Below are 16477 nucleotides of genomic sequence, written 5' to 3'. Positions count from 1 at the left end.
ATTTTTTTTTTTTTTCTAAAGGATCATATAGCACAGGATAACTGGGGTGAAGAAAGGCTGGAATGCCTGCACCATTGACACTGGACGGCAGACCAATATCTTGGAAACACCCTTGAAGCTGATGCCTAGGGCAGTTTTCTGTGATACATGTGGGGTATGAGGTAGTCACATCAGGTGAGGTAATGTCTAGAATCCAATTCTGCCATTTCCGGGCTAAGCACGTGACTCACTCAGCTGCTGTATGATAAGATATATAGACATCACATAATAAGCTTTTTAAACTTCTTCAGGGGTCTGGGGGACAGAAAAGTAGTTGCCTACTCGATAAGGAGTTGCAACAGCCCTGCAAGCAGAAATCATGCATTTTGGAGCACTGACTTCCCACTAAACTAGAATGTTGAAAGAGGGTTCATACATCAAATTTAGATACCTTTGCAATTAGGTAGTTCTAGAAAGTGAGCAGACTGGATTGTTTTCTGATTGTAGGTACCCTTAAGTGTTTAAAACTTATTTTAGGTGTAAACAAGTTGTGCTGCATCCCAGCCCATTAAAATTTAGGAGAAAATAGAATCATGGAATCATAGAATCATTTAGGTTGGAAAAGACCCTTAAGATCATCAAGGTCAACTGTTAACCTAACACTGCCAAGTCCACCACTAAACCATGTCCCTAAGCACCATGTTCACACCTCTTTTAGTTACCTCCAGGGATGGTGACTCAACCACTTCCCTGGGCAGCCTGTTCCAATGCTAGACAACCCTTTTGGTGAAGAATTTTTTCCTGATATCCAATCTAAACCTCCCCTGGCACAACGTGAGGCAGTTTCCTCTTGTCCTATCACTTGTTACTTGGGAGAAGAGACTGACACCCACCTCGCTACACCCTCCTTTCAGGTAGTTGTAGAGAGCGATGAGGTCTCCCCTCAGCCTCCTTTTCTCCAGGCTAAACAACCCCAGCTCCCTCAGCTGCTCCTCATAAGACTTGTGCTCTAGACACATTCCTGGCAGTCTCAGAATTGAAACAAAACCTCCCATTGCAGCTGTCCCCCTTCCCAATTACCTGTTCATACCCCATGAGGTGTTATGTTATGTATTTGGGGAGACACACATTTCTATGCTATGAAAAAATGCTGGATGAAAAGTAGACCATAGCATACCTTTCATAGTATGCTATGAAAAAATGCTAGATGAAAAGATGCTTATTAGGGAATAAGCATCAAGGGCAGTAGACAAATGCTCTACTCTAGCATTATCAGCTCATTAAAGTTTGATGTGAAAGTTCACAGAACTTAGAGATTATACTTCAGACAAAACTAAGAAATAATCAAATTGACATTAAGGGAGAGGTAAACCATTTAAACTTGCTTGTATGCCTGTGATACATAAGCAGATGTAAATTCTCATTGCTTTAAAAAAAGAAGGGAAAAAGTGAATAGGGCAGAACTGCTTCCTTGTGGCGCAAATAAATTACTTGCTGTGGGCTGCTGTGCTGTAGGCTGTGCATGTACATAGCCTGTTATGAAATCCTTACAGGGATTTTTGGCTCATTTCCTGTACAAAGTTTTCAAAATTTCCCCACTATATTGGTATCTTCTGGAACTTTCTTGTTCATTTTTCATTTCAGCTTGGATCTGGTTCTTTATTTTTTTCCTTTAGTATTCTCATTTTCCTTTGTTGTTCTCATTATTAATCTTTTAAGGTTTATTTAAATTATAGATGTTTTCCTTTTGTGAAGGGTGGAGGTGCAAAGAAACTTATTAGACCAGTGCATGAAGGGGAAATCCTGCCTGGCTGAGCTGCCAGCCTCCCATGATGGGATGACTGGCTCAGGGGATGAGGGAAGAGCAATGGATATTGGGTTTTTTTCACTTTAGCTGGGTGTTCGGCCCTGTCTCTCACAACATCCTCATGGACAAACTGAGGATGTACAGCCTAGAAAAATGGGCAGTCAATGAAAACCGGGTGAATTGCCAGGCTCAGAGGGAAGTGATTAGTGGAGCAAAGTCCACTGAAGCCCAGTCACCAGTAGTGAACCCCAGAGGTGAACACTGGGGTCAGTGCTATTTAATATTTTCATTAATGACCTAGATTGTGGGACAGGCTGCACCCTCAGCATGTTTGCAGATGAGCAAAAGCTGGGAGGAGAAGTTACACACCAGATGGGAATGCCACCATTCAGAGGGACCTTGACAGGCTGAAGAGGTGGGCAAAAAAGAATCTCATGAAGGTCAACAAAAGGAAATGCCAAGTCCTACCCGTGGGGACGAATAACACTAGGTACCAGGACAAGCTGGGAGCCAAGTAGTTGGAGAGCAGGTTTGCAGAAGTGGACCTGGTGGTACTGATAGATACCAAGTTAAGCGTAAGCCAGCAATGAGCCCTTGAAGGAAAGAAAGCCAAGAGCCTCCTGGGCTGTACTAGAAGGAGCATTGCCAGCAGGTAGAGATGACCTTTCCCCTCTGTGCAGCCCTAGTGAGAGACATCTGGAGAGCTATGTCCAATTCTGGACTTTTTTATTATGGCAGTGGTCAACCACTGGAACAGAAAGGTTGTGGATTCTCTAAGCTTTGAGACATCCAAAAGAAAACTAGACACAGCCTTAGGTATCTTGCTCTACATGACACTCTTTAGTAGAGGACTGGACCATGGCCTTTCCTGAGGTACTTTCCAACAAGTCTGTGATCCCACACTTAGCTCTTTCCCTGTGCTGACCCAGATTAATTTCTAGAGTAAGTTTAAATGAGTGAGAAGATTTTATCTTAACATTCAAGATGCAGAGCACCAAAGGCTCCAGAGACTAAGAAATACAATACAAGGTGAAAGGCCCTCTGGAATTTAGGCTGTGTAAATGCTCTTATGCTGGGACTGAAAGCACACTAAGAAGTATAGGTAGGTCTTTGCTTTCCAGGAGCAGATTATGCTGACACATCCTCCAATTTAATTCTTTCCTAAAATCTTATTTTATCATTCAGGATCTTCTGAAAGTCTGGTAACAGTTTTCAGGAAATAACCTGTATCTTTTATTTTCTGCACTAGGTCCAATGGATGAGCAGTTTCATATATGCTTATTAATATCTTGGACACTGAATAACACCAAATCTAGAAATAAATTATTGTTAGCAGAGTCCTTGATATATTGCTTCAGGAAATAATCATTTGTTATGTCAGTCATTCCACATACCATCAGCTAATATCTCAAAGGTTTCTCCATAATTATTAGGGAGGCTAAAATCACCCGTAATCACAATCTTACCTGTCTCCCTTATCTGATCATTCTCCTGCCTTTCCTGTCATGTTGGTTCTCTTGCAGTCCCCTGCTATTAGGCCTTAAAACACTATCTACAAGCTCAATCCAATTGATTCTCCGGAGTTACAGTTCTCTCTGTGTTTCCTCGACAGATAAGGGCAAATCTTCCATTTCAGATATTTTCTTTGAAATGTCCTATAATCATGTATTCAACATTAAACCTTGATTTGGGGGGTGGGGGGGAGAAAAAGAAGAAAAAACAAGGCCCTCGCTGTAGTGTCATTTCCAAGCATTTTCATACACATTTCTGATTGTAAATTGTTAATAAAGTGTTCTTCATCAGAACATGTTTACAACAGCAGTTTACTTTTACATTTTGATATGTCCATCATGCATTTAACATTAACATGTAACAGCATGCATTTTTAGCCTGGTTCCATAAGCTTATGCAATCCTAATGGGATATGTATGTGCCTATGTGTGCTTGTCTGTGTGTCTGCATGTTTGCATGACTGTCTGTCAATCCTTATTGTTTTAAGCCATCTTGCTGGTTTCAAAGGGAGTTCAACAATTATGAAGAGGTCTGAAAAATATTCATTTTCTTTGAATTTCATGAAACTATGAAGTGGTAGAGAGATACCCTTTCTAATGCTTCTACTCAAAATTGAATAAGCTTAACCTATTAAATAGCAAAGAATCTACAAGGGGGAGATACCATGGAAACCTGCACTAAGGCAGCGTGACTTCTGCTGCCCATGTCTAGTACTTCTGTGTTGATTGTCATACTTTGCTTTCTTTTCGTTACCAGATTTCACTCTCCTTCCTCTTTCCTTTCATTTATTTGCTTTTGTTTATTTGCTAGAAATAGATTTAAAAAATTGAGAACAAATGTAAAGAACATTGGAACAGAAATGTTAAATAAGTTTTCCCCAGGACTTTTTAAGGGAAAAAACCAACAACAAAACAGATTCTTTTTTATTCCCCCTTATTTCACCATCACCGTTTTGCAGGTTTTCTTTCTAACAAGGACAAAATGAGTCTTTTCTGATGCTGGCAGCTTTTAAGATGCATGCAAGCAATGTAATGCATTTGCTGAGGGAGGGTATGGCAAAGCACTGCCAGTCACTTTAAACTTAGCTCAGTTGTATGCTTTAGATACTGACAGAAAGCAATAATCTAACACAGAGGTGATGTGTAAGATAACGTCATTTTAGCTGTACTTGGATTGTAGTACTTGATCTCCTCCTAAGGTATGAGATCTATGGATAGAAAAGACATTATACATTCTGTGTGTTGTCTCCTGTATCCTTTTGAGAGATCCTGTGTTTACTACTATCCTGCTAAGTTAACACTCTTGGCATGGCACACAGCTGTGGTTTCTCCCTTGAAGGTGCCTCTTAGGGCTTCACTGTCTCCTCAGACCTTCTCTGAAGTCCTTCAAAGACATGTGAAATGACAATGGGTGTATGGAGAGCTGACATAGTGCTAGGTGAGTCAGTTTGCTTCTGGCAGCAATATAAAGGGATTCTCAAAGTGCTGTCTGTACCTACTCAGATGCCCTGTTCCTCAGTTATTTCATTCACCTCTTGCTGTGATGCACTGTGTGGGCCAAGTACCTTGGGTCAGCTTTACATCTGGGGTTTCTATCTACCGCACATGGTCTATACACTCTTGGAACCCTTCCAGGGCATTCGTTCACATAGCATATAAGCCTATGTCAGCCTATCTCAGCCTAAGGCTTCTACATGGAATTTAAATCTACAGATAAACTAGATAGAGACACAGGCAGGAAGGGGTGCCTAGTTTAGTTTTTCTGTAGATTTGTGTTAATCTCCGAGTTTGGTCATAAAACACTGCATCTCAAAAATTCAGTTGAGCTTTTACGTTGCCACATGCCCTCTTTTCCTTTGAGTGTTACTTTATCACACCAACTATCTGACGAAGGCACATGACTTAATCTGTTCAGCAGCTAAGCAATTTGGCTGATGTTATAATCCTCATATACAACATCATCAAGAGAAACTGCTTGCTTTTGCTTAAGTAAAAACAAAACCTTTAGTCTCTTGAAAGGTATTAAACGTTATATTATAAAACATCACTAGAAAATTCAGATTGTCTGTCTCCTGTGGTTCCTTTTCCTATTGCTATGAAAAAAATAATCAATCAACAACTTGAACCTGATATTGTTCTGCCAGTCTTGGAAAAATCCAGAAAGCCCAGAAGTACATGCAAATTAATTATTAAAATACTATACAATACCGTCATTATGTTTCATGTTGTAGAATATTTTTCAGACAAACCATGTCTTGAAAGGCTTTTTGAAGTTGTAATATACACCTTAGAGATCCAAATAACAGCAATTGAAAAGAGAGAGCAAAAGAGCAAGAGATAATCAGTGAAGAAGAAATGTTTTCAGATGTGGTTTGCAAGTGGATGGAAAAGCAGAGTGTGATGCAAAGAGCATTTGAAACAACAGGAGCAACAAAATGTAGTGACAAAATTGTAGAAAGACACCAGAGGCAGGCGCTACATAAATGAAAAAAGAGGACACTGGGGAGGTTGCTAAAGTACTGTAATATCAATAAAGAGTTAGACTGATCCCTACTGGGCTTTCTCTTTCAACAGTGCTGGAAATGTGCAAGTAATTTTGTTGGAAACACATCTGCCACCTAAATGGTAAATATTTTTAATATTCCCCTAAATTGTAACAGTTTTTCATGGTTTGCTTATAGCAATACATACTGATGGAAAGCTTTCCTTACAAAAAGAAAAAAACATGAAATCTATTGAAATACAGATTTTTGCTAAGCATTTTTTTTTATTTATGTAGTTTATAATAATGCAATAAAAACTAGTTCCGCATGTATGTTGTGAAATTTATGAAGAGCGGGATAAGGGTCATCTCACCTAACTTAGGCATTTACAGTGGAGATTCTGACATCTGAGCTAGCCACCCAGGGAGGGTGGCTAACTCAGATGTCAGAATATATAGTCACTGAAGAGAAATGGGCTATTTTGGGTCATGGTTCATCTCTCTCTGGACATCTCAAATAGGTCAGACAAATGGTGCCCTGCAGTGATTATTTTTCCCTGTACAGAGGGCTGAGGACAGTTCATTCGGACTTCAACACCTACTCTGAAAAACCTCTGTAGGTAGATGAGATGAAACTTCTAGGCACCACAGGCTCCACAAACCATGGGATTGTTTGTTCCCTTCAGTATATACTGCCTGAGATAGTCAAATTTCTAGCTGGGCTGTCTCATATTCAGACCCATGGTTGGACAGGATGCAGGTCTTAATGTATCATAGGGACTGGCAACGAAAAAACATGTCTTGGATGAGTTTTAGTACCATGCTTTTAACGTGATTTTTAAGGAAAAAAAAAAGGGTTGCCTGACTCTCACACGTAGGCTCGACTAACTCTCTACAGACCTGAGTTTTTAATTTTAACCCAAACTGCTTTCACAATACAATATCTGATCATTGCCGAGCTTAATCTGACATTTGTGTAACTCTGCTGACAGTCACAGCTCTGGAGTTAACAGCAGGGTGTATGAGAAAAGACCCATTAGCGGAATCTGTACTTAGGATAAAATATTTACAGGTGACAGACATTTTCATTTTAGTCTGTGGCCTATTGCCTTGATCCTGACTTTCCCATTTATAAGGGTGATTTTTCCCATAAAATAAGGGTGATTTTTTTGTTTTTGAGAAGTTTTGAATAGTTTAAATTGCACTCATTTTCTTAGGTTTTCACAGTGACTATAAATGGAATATTCTTTATACAATCTATTTTTTTTTAGGATTAGACACATTTAATCCTAAGACTACTTGAATACACTTCGCTATAATTGTCTTGTATTCATTAGATATTTGCAGTAACGTGAGTACTGACACTCAGAAGCTCCATCTGAAATGACTTAATCAAAATTTAAGACAACAATTTCTGACAAAAGAACTTTGTCTTTTCAGGTATGGGCTGTTATACTCTCTATTTGCATACAGAAATACTCTGTATTTGCATACAGAAAAGTGTTTCGGGATGTTGGTAAAGTTGCATATAAATATACAATAATTAGTGATAAAGCTAGACAACGTAGCACCCATGAATCCAAGACAGTGTCCTCATCTTCCTGTCATTATACTGTTAAGCTTTGTACTATACATTACAGGAATATTATACAGCTGAAAACCAACAAACTTTTTTTTAAAATTGGTTTCCACCATCACCCCCGCTCCACGCACACACAGCTCTACTGTCTTTAATTTTATGATGATTGCCTCCAGGACATTCCTTGAAACAAAAAGAAGGATGAAATCTGCCTAGCTTGAGGGTGACAGACCTCTTCATCTGGAACATGCTAGTTTTATCAGCATTCTGTCAGAAAACAGAAAATAAAAAAAATATTCTTGGCGATAGATTGGAATAAAATTTAAGATACACGTACAAATTCGTTTTGTTTCATACATCAACATCTGATTCTGCTTCATAAGAATATTGAACTTTTATTTGTGTTGGAGTTCCTTACCAAAGTGCAGAAAGGCCACATAATCCAACACAATAATCCAAAATGCTGCTGTGCATATTAAAAGCATTTATTGATTATTAGGTGCATATGATGAGCCAGGTAAGAGTCCTGTTCTGCAGTGTTTGGTGGTCTAGCTAGGGTGACTTCGGGTGGTCTGTGCCTTTCTTTGAATGGCATACCAAGGGAAGTAATTTGTGGGTTTGGGTGTATTTTGGTGCCCTTCTTCCTTCAAATTAACCATTCAGACGGGAGTATTGACTCAGTCCATCCCTATATTGAGCAACTATTCTTGAAGATGAAACGAAAAGCTCCTGCTTGGCATGTGAAAGGCACAACCCTGAATGCCATCAGTAAGGACATGAGATAGACTTCATCCTGGTTCATCTTGGGTATATTTTGCCTGCAATTTCCCTCTTCACCAGTGAACATCAAATTAAGGGCATATAGAGAGGATTTAGATAGAATTCTGATATTTATCAATTATCAATTCGCCATCTACTGCAGAGAAACTAACGCCACATGTGGGCACAACAACCACTAGACTCTCAGTTTGACTTTTCAGAGAGAACTTCATGGATTTTGTGATTTAAATTTCCTTTGACATTTTTTATTACATGGTTTTGTAAAAAAATGCCAAACGGTAAGAAGAGAACAATAAGTAGTATCAGAAAAATGGAGAATGTAATGAAAGAGGCAGCCTTTTGGGTTCAAAGGGAAAAAAAAATTCTGCCATTTTTATGAAAACAGATAATAGGTATTAGAATGGTGTGCATTAAATGTTACTTAAGGGGAAAATAAACAAAGTTACAAAAATGTTATTAAGGTTGCAAAACTGAGCAACTGTCAATGACTGCCCTTGTAAACTTAATTCTGTGTCTCAGTTCACTAAATGTGGCAGGGAGCCCCTGCGATCACGTAAAAGATGTCTATGTGACAGTTGATTGACGATGGTCTTACTGCTTCTCAGAGGAAAAAAGTCGCTGGAATACCTCATAATGAAATGTGTTAGGCAGCCTAAATGTACTGATTGCTACCAGCTTCCCCTACAACTGATTGTATTTGTGTGATTGTTAGACTACGGCTTGTAATGAGAAACCAACTATAACTTGACAAGAGAAAGATGTTAGTTTCTCTTTAGTTAACCTCTGAATGTTATAAATTATTATATAGGGAGATATTCAATTGTAATGCATGCAGATCAAATCCTTGCTTCTATTATTTTGTCAGTCATTTACAGCACATCAACTTTATACCTATCAGGGGTTTTTAAACTATTGTTTGAATAATTATATCATACTGTCTCCCCTGTACATCCATACATGACTGAGTAACAACAGCGTGGTTTCCTGATGTTTGCTGTATAATCCATATTATTTCCAAAGATACTTTAAGCAATGTGTTTCTGCTCAGAGAGGTTCTTACAAGTTTTTTTTTTCAAGCTCTTCCTATTTTACATGGCAAAGCAATGCATTTTATAATATGTAACAATGTGTAGTTGGTATTTTAATATACAAACAGAAGCTTTTCTGCAAAAGTTGTTTCAGTACCCAGTTTTTGAAAGGTAGCTATTTTGTAATTTGAGGTTTTGTGCATTTCACAGGCTAGAATTGTGAAGCTATTGCAAAACTAGATGTGTTTCATGTATAGATTTCTGCCTGGAATCACTGATTTTTCACCCAACAAGGACTTTTGTCTCAAGGCTAAGAAAATCTTTCCAAAAAATTAAACTTTTTTTAACCAAACCTATAAAGAACACCTTATCAACAGCAAAACTACCTTTAGTTACTGTGCAATGTAGGTCGTACAGTTTACACACCATCATTTCTAAGTCACACTGTAGGGTCAGTTCAACTACCAGATTGTCCTGGTTTCAGCTGAGACAGAGTTAATTTTCTTCGTAGCGGCTGGTATGGGGCTATGTTTTGGATTTGTGCTGAAGACAGTGTTGATAATACAGAGATGTTTTAGTTGCTGCTGTACTAGTCAAGGACTTTTCAGCTTCCCATGCTCTGCCAGGTGCAGAAGAAGCTGGGAGGGGACACAGCCAGGATAGTTGATCCAAACTGACCAAAGGGCTATTCCATACCACATGACGTCATGCTCAGTATATAAAGCTGGGGAAGAAGAAGGAAGGGGGGACATTTGGAGTGATGGCGTTTGTCTTCCCAAGTAACCGTTACGCTTGATGGAGCCCTGCTTTCCTGGAGATGGCTGAACACCTGCCTGCCCCTGGGAAGTAGCGAAGGAATTCCTTGCTTTGCTTTGCTTGCGTGCGCGGCTTTTGCTTTCCCTATTAAACTGTTTTTATCTCAACCCTCAAGTTTTCTTACTTTTGCTCTTCCGATTCTCTCCCCCATCCCACCGAGGGGGAGTGAGTGAGCGGCTGCGTGGTGCTTAGTTGCCGGCTGGGGCTAAACCACGACACAGATAATACCAAAATCTGAAAGATGCTCTTGTAATATACTGGCTTCAACACTGCAGCACTGGTGGAGGCTATCACTTCAGTCAGTGGTAGACACCTGAAGAGGATAGTTGCATAACAAGATTTACAGTCCTTATCTAGAAATCTGCTGTTGATGTTGTTATACCTCCACTGAATTGTTGCTTTTGTTCCAACTTAATTGCTTCAATGCAGGAATTTTAAGGCTGAGGACATTACAGTGGTTTAACTGCGAGAATATACGTTAGGCCCACCTCTTAAAACTGTGCATTGAAAAGCAAGAAAGAGAAGAAAAATTGAAAAGCATCTTTAAATGTCATTTTTTTTCAAATACCTTGACAAATTCAATGCTATTTTTTTCATTGTCCTCACGCCATTCACTGAAAGTTAATGTTAACATCAGTTTTAAAAGAACAAGCTGAAACTATAATGTTGTGTGTTCATATGTTCTGAAGATTTTGCTTATCCGGGTGGGAGTAGAAAGACAAATTAATGACTGAGTTGAGGTGGTCGTCTTCATCCAGGAGTTACAGTGGTAGTCAAATAAAATATATGCCAATGACAAAAAGTTTTTTCAGTACTGAATACCACACTTTCTTGTCCTTGTTTTTATTACTGCTGTAGTAGCTTAGTATTTTATTGAACAGCCATGCAAATTTATTGAATAAATAGTAATCAGCCCACCTGCAAGTCAATTTAAAGTATTAAGATAATAAACTTTCATATTGGGTCAAAAATTCTCCCCCCACAAAAAGAAGAAAACCCAAACCCAACTTTATTAAAACAAACCTGTAAAGAGCTCCCTCTCATAGCAATGCTAGTGGGTGCAATTGTAATATTAATGAGCTTTGGGAATTGATGATTTTAGAATTCCTAGCCTCTCAGCTTTGATCCATTAGTGAGTATAGATTCAGTGGGAGTTAGTACAATTGGGCAAAGGCTGCCTAAGTGGAAAATTGATCCCGGTAAGTGCTAGCTTAGTTGTTTGACACATTAATGTTTCCTGTTTTAGTGCTTTGAACTTTTGCTCTGTGATAATGTGAGTTCAAGTCCCACTTGGGATGTTGAACTTTCAGTAAAGACTTAGAGTGAGCATGGGGAATCTGTCATTCCTTTACATTTTAATTAAAAGGATAAGTTGAAACTAATGGAGAAAATGTAATGAAATTACCATCATCATCATCTAGCTCTGGAACTGGTAAATAGACCTTTTCTGTCACTTAGTCAAGGGAATGGTTGACTGGGGAGTTAAAGCAGGCGCTGACAAGTATTGAAAGGTGCTACATTCAAAGTCTGAGCTCTTTAGTCACTGTCTCCCTTTTTGCCCAGCCTGCTGGAATTAAAAAAAAAAAAGTAAGAAAAAAGAAAAAAGATAAATCCAATGACTTTGAACAGAGTTTGCACCTCGAGCACTTATTAATCAGACATAATATAAATAAAATTAAATAAATGGATAGTTTCAAAAGCACCTTACAGACTAATTAAATGGTTCTGTGAGAACTCTTGGGAGATGGGCAATTAAGTAATTTCCCAAACAGATAATTTGGAAAAGTTGGGTAGAGAGATGAACTATGGAAAGGCACCCTGGGAGTCAAAGTTAATGATAATGTGGAAGTTCCCAAGTTCCCATCCTGAGGTTAGATTAGTTGAGTGTGACTGAATCTACAGAGAAAAATCACATTTACCTAAGTTATTAAACAAACCTTTTACAAGGAGGAAAATAGCATCATATTTAACAAGATTTAGACATTCCCCCTCCTCCAAATCCATTTGTAACCTCAGTATAACACAAAATTTAGCCCTTAAATAGCAGAAAGCTGCAAACCCTTTCTGAGGTTAGTACTGATCACTGTGAAGGTACCGCATTTGAGGAGTACCACAGAAGCACAAGACGCATTTGTGTCCCTGCATAAGCTTTCTAATTCAGGCTGTTACAAAAATTTATGCATATGAAAACCTTCTTCTTGAAAACCTTAACTAAATTCAGGAGAAAAAGGTACAAAGTTTCCAAATTGTTTCACAAGATCAAAAAAACTTCCATATTTCAGTTGCTAAGGAAGGTGCCAGAAATCTCCAACTAAGAGACTTCTGTTTTGTTTTGCAGACTCCTTGGGTCTGGATAAGCCTTTGAACTTTTGGATGTTTATCCAAGCTGAACTTGAGGGATAAACCTCATATGAGGTATGGATAAACATACCTCATAGACGTGCTATTGCATAAAAAAGGACACAAATTTTGCATTTACTGGCCACTGGTATCTAGTATTCCTACTTGTAAAATGGTCAGTGCTGAACGATTACGACTTAGTAACGTAAGCACTGGTACTTACATTGGGCATCTTCCTGGAAAGTTGACTAAGGCAAATGAAAAAATTATATGTGATTACCTCTGGCATTTAGAAGTCAATGCCACAGCTACTGGTGGATAGACACCACAAAATAAAAGTCTCCACTGCACAACACTTGGCAGCAATTCCAAATAACAGCAATGCCCAAAAGACAAATAAAACCCTCTATGATTTGAAGGTTTATCCACTTTTTTAATGTCTTTTTTTTCTTCTGAAATAACATCCTTCAGCAGACAGACATAACTGTTCACGTGCTGTTCTCCTCCCAACTGCTTTTCCTATACTGAGTCCAAGAGCTCAGAAACTGACTCTAATTAGATTTCTTTCATATTTTTAACCACCTTCAAGAGTTGTCTCATCTGATAATCTGTTGGCAAGGTCATAAAATTCATTTGACCCCATTGCTCTAGAAATTGGTGGTTGTTGCAAGCAAAAACAACAAATCAGTTTTATCCCAGGAAAAGTGTCTGGGCAAAACGATTATGGGAGGAAAACAGATGAAAAAAAAAAAAAATCCCTTCCTTTCTTTATTTTAACAATTGATCCCAGAGCAATATGAGTTCAACCATGCTACCAACAGGGCGGAAGGGCTAGAAAGGCGCCATGTACTGTGGGACTGACCCGTAGCTATTGGCTCCTTGGTCATAGCAGCTTGGCATTGCTTGATTTTTAGCCTGTGTGAAGTCCATCAAATTCAATGAGAAATGGCTCACAATTACATGGACAGCTGCCTCAACACTAAAGCTGGCTTCCTGCTACCACTCAAGCCGTCTTCCTAGACACTGCCCCTGTGACATACATAAATAACAAGGATTATCACGCAGTTTGACCAGCTCAACTGTTTATCTAGTATTTATTACCAAGGAGGTTTTTGGGGGCATGGGGAAGAGTTCACACCAATCATTTCAGAGATCTTGTTAAAGAGACAACACTGCCAAATGTTTAATCTATAACCTCGCAGTAGAATAATTTGTACCTTTAAGGATATGATCAAAACTAAGCTAGTCTTTATGTTTTTTGCTAAACTGTGCTAAAAATGGATGTATAACTGGCAGTGTTATGTATAACTATAACTATAGCTGTATGATGTATAACTAAACAGTGTTAAATGTCCAGGTAAATACTTTCCCAGTCAAAATCCTCCGGTGCTGTTTACAGTGATGCTTAGGCAAAGCCAGGCGTCTACTTTGCATCAGGTGGTGCACATCTGGAAAGTAAACCAGGCTACCAAATAGTGGATTTAGAATATCCCAGAGGAGAACTGAGCCCTCAGCATTATGAACTGTGATCAGACACATCCTTTGATTCTTCCTTTTCATCCCAGAGCTTAACACCGGCTTGTTTAAGTGAAACAAAATAAATAGATAATAGAAAACAATCTGGATGCCCTCTGCCCTCCACTCCTGACCAATATTTGCTCACATTATCTGACATAAAGGCCAAATGCCGAGAAAATGAATTCCTGGTATCTGATAAGTAAGTGGGATTTATTTACACAAATTTGTTTAATTCTGATCTCCTGCTTGTCTGCTAGTTCATCTGCTCTATTTCACTCATTTCATGCAGCAGAGGGTTTTTCAATTATAAATCCAGGCAGCACAGTATATTTGAGCATTCTGTCAACTTGATTTGTTTTTACACCCATAATGAATTTTAAACTCTCTCCTCGAAAGTCATCATGTACGATCTAGAAATAGAACTTCTCTGATTTTTGGTGGGATTACAAATAACTGGATAAATGGGAAAAGTCTGAAGATAACCAAATCAACCCCACAGGACCCAGTGATTGAATCCCAATAGACTACAAAGAGTTCAGAGTTCCTTCTCATGCTCTTTGTTTTACTCTCTATCTGCTTTAGACTCCTCCTTCTCTTTCTTATTTAATCTTTTTTATTTATTAATCAGTCTTTGAACATTGTTTATATGCTGCTCTGAATATGGCACTTGCTGCTTGTAACACGTTGAAAAGATAAGCAACAATTGGCTTAAATAGCTACAAATTCTGGGCTTGATGATTTAAGTCATTGGAAACCAGGCTACAGGGTTCCCCTTTGACAGCAAAATCACCCCTGAGAAAGAGCAGGGCAAAATATCTACAACTTTGACTGGACAAAGGGCCCTCATGTAGGATGAAGCTATCTCGAGCTGAGAAGGTGACAGCATCAGGGCTGAGCAGTCTCTCCTGAGGGAGACCAGGATGGGGCTCTCCTAAGGAAACGGGGATTTTTCCCCTGGTCATTTCTCTCACCTCAAGACGCAGGAGGAATGGAAGGTGCATGTATACAACTGCCTGTGTGTGCACATATATATTTTTATAAAACTATTCCCTGCACCTGTAAGGATTATTCAAGATCTAGAGCTATATTTACAATATCTGTGGAAAAGCTGTCAAAGAACTGAAGCAAAAAGCTTCATCAAAGGCAAATAATTAAAGCACAGCTCCTAAGCAATGTTTATGCTGCCTCTGAAGTCTTTTAGCTTCCTGTACAAATCTCTCTGGTATTCTATAAGAATACAGTCTCAAACACTAAAATTCCCTTGAGGTATATGCAACTTTTCACTAATGAGCCTTCTATAAGGTGAAGGCTAGAGGTATGAAATGCTAGTGAATATTCAGGGCAATCTGACCCATTAAATCCCACAGTGGCAATCTGACGATGTTCTTGTATTCCCTGTGCCTGACAAACAAGGATGTGTTTTTCTTGCTAGACCTGTTAAATTTATTGACAACCTTAAGCAGTAGAAAACACACTGCTGTTTTGAAAGTTGGGACATTCCCAGGACAATCATCAGTAAGTGGCTAGCAACCTGAATGGCAAGACAAGTCTGTCAGAAATCAGAGATCACCAAACGTTCAATACTTACTGGCTGGAAAGTGGATAGCTAAGAGCTTTGAGAAATCAGGTAATTAACCCGAAATTCTCTCTTGTCAATAAAGAGTACTTATGATGACAAGATACTTTGCTACATGCTAATGCTGCTATACCTTTAGCAGTGGTCACAAATAAGTAGGTACTTTCTTCATTGTGATAGAGAGAACTGCAGTCTACTTAAATGTGAGCATTTTTTTGGTGGTTTACTGTGCACATACTAAAAATACTGACATCTTTGCAATCTGTGTTTTTCCATGTAACTTGAAGTTTCTGAATGCGCATATGAGTGATTGAAAGCAAACTTGCCATTTCACTGAGCTCTGAAGGCTTTATTTTCCTGAGTCAAGCCATTACTTCAGCCGTTATAGGACTCCTCAATATAATTCTTACTGTAACCATGCAAAGAGTTTGCTGGCTCTCTGATGGATCTAGAATGAGCTTTGCTCATGCTATGATATTCTTTCCTGCCCCTCATGTTACTTGCTTGCTGCTCCAGTTAAAGCACTGGGCACAGCGAAATGGTGAGCAAAACCAATCTTCTTCAGTGGGTTGGAGGAAGTGAGAAAGGTGAGAAAGGTGGGAATTTGGGACTGGCAAGGTCTGTGATGCCCAGACTCCTCCAGGAGAGGCAGGAAAGAGTTTGCTCTCTCCTAGGGCAAGACTGGCTGGGATTTTGGTTGTTAAGGTTCTGGGAGAGAGTGTGCAGCAGAGTGAGTTAACACTTTCCAATTGCTACATCATTGATGTCCTCCAGCTAAGCCAGGAAAGAAAACATTAGAGAGACATGTCCACCTTGGGTATGTGCCACTTTTCGCAAACAGGAGAGGAAGGCACCTTTCGCAGTCTGAAAATCCCTGGATTGCTAAAAGAGCGTAGGTGGCTTAACTGATAGCATTAGATGATTAGTTTTTAGGTAAAGTTACATGACTGGAATCCCACTGTTACTGAATGAGCAAAGTCAGGTCAGGAGAGCATGGTGTGAGTGAAGGCCTGTTTCAACAGACCCTTGTTTGCATACAGAACTTTCATTTACCTTGAGAA

This window comes from Mycteria americana, chromosome 1 (genome assembly GCF_035582795.1).
Source record: "Mycteria americana isolate JAX WOST 10 ecotype Jacksonville Zoo and Gardens chromosome 1, USCA_MyAme_1.0, whole genome shotgun sequence".
NCBI lineage: Eukaryota > Metazoa > Chordata > Aves > Ciconiiformes > Ciconiidae > Mycteria > Mycteria americana.
The sequence above is the reverse complement of the archived record's forward strand: the minus strand, read 5'-3'. Positions refer to the sequence as shown.